This window comes from Dipodomys spectabilis, unplaced genomic scaffold (assembly GCF_019054845.1).
Source record: "Dipodomys spectabilis isolate Male_0828 unplaced genomic scaffold, ASM1905484v1 ptg000012l, whole genome shotgun sequence".
In the NCBI taxonomy this organism is placed as follows: Eukaryota; Metazoa; Chordata; class Mammalia; order Rodentia; family Heteromyidae; genus Dipodomys; species Dipodomys spectabilis.
Window position 1 is genome coordinate 1,900,071 of NW_024870689.1, and position 5,762 is coordinate 1,905,832.

The following is a 5,762-nucleotide window of genomic DNA, read 5'->3' on the forward strand; positions in this document are numbered from 1 at the left end:
ATGCTAATAAGTTTGAGAACTTGGCAGAAATGGACCTTTTCCTGGCAAATATTGACATGCCAAATCCTTAACCAAGATGAGTTAAACCATCTTAACAGGCCCATATCAAGCATTGAGATAGAAATAGCAATAAGAGACCTCCCATCAAAGAAAAGCCCGGGACCACATGGTTTTACAGCAGAATTCTACAAGGCCTTCAAAGCAGAGCTCACACCAATACTTCTCCAACTCTTCAATGAAATTGAAAGAGAAAGTTCACTAACGAACACATTCTATGAAGCCATCATAACCCACATCCCAAAACCAGGCAGGGACTCATCAAAGAAAGAGAACTACAGACCCAATTCTTTGATGAACATTGATGCAAAACTTCTCAACAAAATTTTGTCCAATCGACTTCAACCATTCATCCAAAAAATCATACACCACGATCACATATGATTCATTTCAGGGATGCAAAGCTAGTTCAATATACGCAAAACAATTAATATTATTCATCACATCAACAGGAGCAAGGATAAGAACCACATGGTTATCTCAATAGATGCAGAAAAAGCATTCGACAAGATCCAACACTCCTTTATGATGAAGGTTTTGGAAAAATTAGGAATCCATGGAACATTCCTCAATACAGTAAAGGCTATATATGACAAACCTACAGCCAACATTATACTTAATGATGAAAAACTAAAGCCATTTCCTCTTAACTCAGGAACAAGACAAGGATGTCCACTCCCTCCACTTCTCTTCAATCTAGCATTAGAATGCCTAGCTTCAAGATGCAAACATAAAGAGGATCCAAATAGGGAAAGAAGAAATAAAACTCTCCCTCTTTGCAGATGACATGATCTTGTATTTAAAGTATCCCATAGACTCCACTCCCAATTTATTCAAGCTGATTCAAAACTTTGGCAAAGTAGCAGGGTATAAAATTAACCCCCAAATTCAATGGTTTTTATGCCAACAATGAGAAAAGTGTGGCTGAAATTATGAAAGCAACTTCATTTGTAATAGCCCCACAAAAAATTAAATACCTAGGAATTAACTTAACCAAAGAAGTGAAAGATCTCTATGATGAAAACTTTAAAAACTTGAAAAAGGAAATCAAAACAGAACTTAGAAAAAGACAAAACCTCCCATGCTCCTGGATTGGAAATATTAACATCGTGAAAATGGCAATAGTTCCCAAGGCTATCTCATGTATTTTAATTTGACAGTTTGTTCTATGTTGAGCGTGCAACATTATTGCTATATTGTTTGTTATCATTTCTGCAAACAGGCAGGTATATTGAAAGTATTACATTCACCTCATCCATTACTGAAAGGAGAACATCTAAAAGAGCAACCCCTACAAGGAAGAACAACTCCCACTTAATTAGCTTCATTCCTATGTAAGGCCAGTGTTGTCCCCTGTGTCCTCATATTGTACATTTCAACTCTATAACTCATATTGTATATCTAGTATCTTCTACATTGTCAACTAAATGCCTCAGAATTTCCACTTTGCTTTACTTTAAAAAAAATCTGTCTTAATATTTGAGGTTAGGGTGTGTGTGTTTGTGTGAGTGTGTGTGTGTGTGTGTGTGTGTGTGTGTGTGTGTGTGTGTGTGTGTTTACAAAACTCAGAACACAACATTTTTCTTCATTTCGAATACATCTTTCAGGTCATTGTAAGTTGTGGCTAATGGGAGCAGTCTCGTTATTTTAAAGATGAAACAGAAAAAGATATTTGTGCATGTACCACAGTTGCTTTATTAGTCTGTAGTTGAACACTGAACATTGACTTATATCTTGGCTGCTCTTGTGAATAATGTGAGTAAAAATGAACTACAGATATATTTACGAGTTACCCAGAGAAAAATATTCACATGATTGGTGGGTCAGATGATATTTCAACTTTGGGTTTCTTTAGAAACTTGCATACTACTTTCTACAACGAGAATACTAAACTCTTTTTTGACCAATAGTGTATAAAATTTCCTTTTTTCCACACTCTCACCAACATTACTACCTTTTAATCAGAGGTAATAAAGGGCAAGTTTTTACTATCTGCAGTACCCTATACTGGCCTTAACTTAAATCCAACCTACTAAATGCTTGGAATTACAAGCCTTTACCACCATAACTGGTTCCATTGATTTTTTGATGAGTTATAATAGTTATGAAGTTGTATCATAGTAATTTTGAATTATATTTCTCTAATGACATCTGCTCAAAAAGCATTAAGGCAGCATAGAAGTTGTGTTAAACACAACTTTGTAAACCCACAGGCAATTTTCAGGGCTTTATGGAGAACATGTCTTTTCAGACCTTTTGTCCATTTTTATTTCAGTTTCTGGTTAATCTCATCTCTAATCTCTCTAAACCAGATCAATAATTAATTCAAGGTAGTAGAAAAGAAAAAAAAGGTAGCAACTCCTAACATTTTTGTTTTCAATAACATGGTATTGCTTAAATCATTTTCTGTTAACAATTGATTCTATATAACTCAATTTAGTTAGACCTGTTACAAGGCTGTAGTTTATTTATTTTACATTGATTGCTCTTTCCAAAGCCTGTTTGCCTTATTTCCCTTGGTTTCTTTCAGTCTCAAGTAGCTCAGATTTCAAACTGAAGAATAAATGGAAGGACGTAAACAAAAAAAAATACAGTTCCTCTCATCCGATGATGCCTGTATAAGAATGAGGGAAGAGTTCATCGTTCTAAGGACCTATGATAGTACAACAAAAAAAAGAATTTATTCTTCTATGTCTTCTTTATCTTTGCAATGTAACTTAAATGTTGTGAAACACAATATACTGCTCAGATACTTTTGTTTCATCAGTTTTGCACATTTTCATATGGATTTTACCTCAGTCTACAACATTCCTTCATCATACTGTCCCTGATATATTTACACTATCAAGACATAAAATAACCAGTTTGATTTACAGCATGAGAAATTATCCACCTGTCTTCCTTGGAAGCAGAGCATGAGCAATAGATATTACTTCTGGTTGCTCACTACATGTAATGTTTTCTGTACTACATATCACATTCTATTTAGTATTTTTAAAAGACTGCTGGCTAAACCCAAAGGTCATTCCTAGAAGTTTATGTTAAGTATTTCACAAGTTTTATTCCCTTAATTGTTAAGATAACATGTGCTATAATGCTAATGTTATTACAATTTTAGTGTTGGGAAAAATTGTAATTAAAGGCAGTAAGTGCATGGCCTAAAGACACACACAGTGAGGAAGGAAATGAGTCAAAGTTTCCAAAAGTCTTTCAGCAATACACAAAAGATAAATAAAATCTCTCCATTCTATGACACTCTCAATTCAATATTCATATTGTCCAAGTAATAATAGCATACTAAATATTGCCCATGGTGATTGTTTTCTGTCACATTTATCTTGAACACTGATTGTGTTGGTGACATTGGGTTATCATGCACAGAACTGAGCTTATACATTGAGGTCCAAAGAGAGGCGAATTTCTTCTGTCCCACAAGTCCAGGATCCTTTTTAAAAAGTACTAAAAATTTAAATATCATCACCTACTGTCTTATAAGTATCCAAAAATAAAAAAAATCATAAATAATCACTCCAAAATGCTTTAAAATTAGAGATGCTAAAACATGCCCCTCTGAACTAAATTTTCTTCTACTTTTAACGTTATTCTGAAAGCCTTTGCTGGTTTGTCACACCTGTAATCCTAACTACTAGGGATATCTACTCAGGAGCCTGAGATCCGTGGATAACAGTTGGAAGGCAATCAGGGCAAAAGCAATTCATGAGATTATTTTTCAAAAATTTTAATGAACTAGCAAAGGGCTAAGAATGGAGATGTAGCTCATTTAGTAGCTCACTCATCTAGAGAGAAAAGGCCTAGCAAGACCTTGGAGCTCTGATTTCAAACTCTGAGCACGCCAACATACATGCAAGTACTTGAGCACACCCGTGCATTCACATACATATTTATTCAAAATACCTTCATATCGGAGTTTTGCATTAATTTCTTTGCTAACGATATTATATGAGTAAAATAAAGGAAATAAGCTCCTCCATCTCATAACGTTTTTATACGTTCTTATTGTAAAAATACTGTACAGAGGGATAACACTTACATGAGCAAGGTAATGAGTACATTTCCTAACAAGCATTGTTACCTCCTTTATTGTTCCCCTACCATGGTTTCCCTCACACCTCCACAAGTCCATTAACCTCCTCCCTTTCCCCGCCTCAATTGTAAAGTTCACTTCACAACATAGTTTCTTGTGCATCTCATTGTTACAATGGGTCAAACTGTATCCCTATTTAAGCATTATGTTTTTTTTCCTTCCCCTCAGCAAATTAGAGGAGGAGAATATATAAAAGATGTAAGCACAACAACTTCAAATACAGTGAAACAGGTGTTATAGCATGGAGGAGGAACATATAAAGAAACAAAAAAAGCACACACTGTACATTTAAGTACGTGAGAAAAAATAGCAAGAAAAAAAACCCATTTATGCCCCTAACTTGGGGTTCATTTCGGTTAACGTAACCTTATCTGGCCATATACACATAACTGTTGACTTTTTCTGCTTATCCCAGACATATATTAGTTATTGAAAATTTGAGAAACCATGGAACCTATGTTTCTTTGGACTTGGCTTACTTCACTTAATAATTTTTTTCCAAGTCTTTCCATTTCCTCACAAATTGGGAGATGGAATGCTCCAGGAATTTGCCTGTCATCCTTGTGCAGGGGCCATGTTAATCTTCTCTGTATCTTTCCAATGTTAATGTATGTGATGCTGGATTGAGCACAGAACTTTTTTTATATATAAAATGTAATTGATTTTCTTAAACTAGACAATTCAACAAAAACTAATTTTAAAAGAATTGTGAAATTTTAGAAACATGTACTTCTTACATAAGTACACATTTAAGAATAAAGTCAAGATTGACATGTCAAAAACAAAATAATTCCAGATATTTGTTGTTCAAGAGATGTGTAGGAGGAGGAATTCAATTATTCTATACAAGGGACCTGTCATAATGAACAGTGCAGCAAGTGTTAAGGTTTATTAAAAGTTTTAATGTTTTAAATACATTTAATTTTGGGAATTTGCTTATATATGCCAAAACTGGGACTGTTTGGCAGGTCATAATATTTTCTATGAAGTATTTAAGATTTATGGTAGCAGATAAATACTACTAAGTATGTCTATTTCAGAGTTTATAGAAACTTTACTAATGAGAAGTTCCAAAGTCTTTGTGTAAAGGAGCAGAATAAAGAGTTGACTATGTTAACTACACAGTTTCTGTTAAAACTGTAGGTCTTCCTTACTTTTTATGTTAATGAGGAACAAATTATGATATAAGCCATATACAAATTATGAGATGAACTACAAATGGTAATCTTACTGGTTGATTTAAACACTACTCATAGCCTATAAAATTCTTGTGGAACATCATATTCTTAGCCAGTGTTAAATGTGAAGAAATATGACAATAATTAAATCTAATTTATAGTACACTTCAAATACTGAAAACACTGGTAATTGTTTTGTTTTTTATTGTATTAATCATTAATATTTAATTATTGGTTTTCTTTATTTGTAGCATTTTTCCTTGTTGTAATATAATACAACTTTTTGTAAGTTGTCATTAAGAAATACTTTGAGAAGGTTACTGGGATGGCCACACCATTTTTTATAGGTGCATGTGAATTTATAAAGAGGAAAATTAAGAACAAAATATGTATTTAAAAAATGATCAAATGGAGTCTGATTC

The 5,762-nt window shown here is 33.5% G+C and overlaps 1 pseudogene; it reads right to left on the bottom strand.

Moving 5' to 3' along the window:
• Nucleotides 1–4,680: 4,680 nt before the first annotated feature.
• Nucleotides 4,681–4,793, bottom strand: LOC122095039 (annotated as a pseudogene).
• Nucleotides 4,794–5,762: the final 969 nt, after the last annotated feature.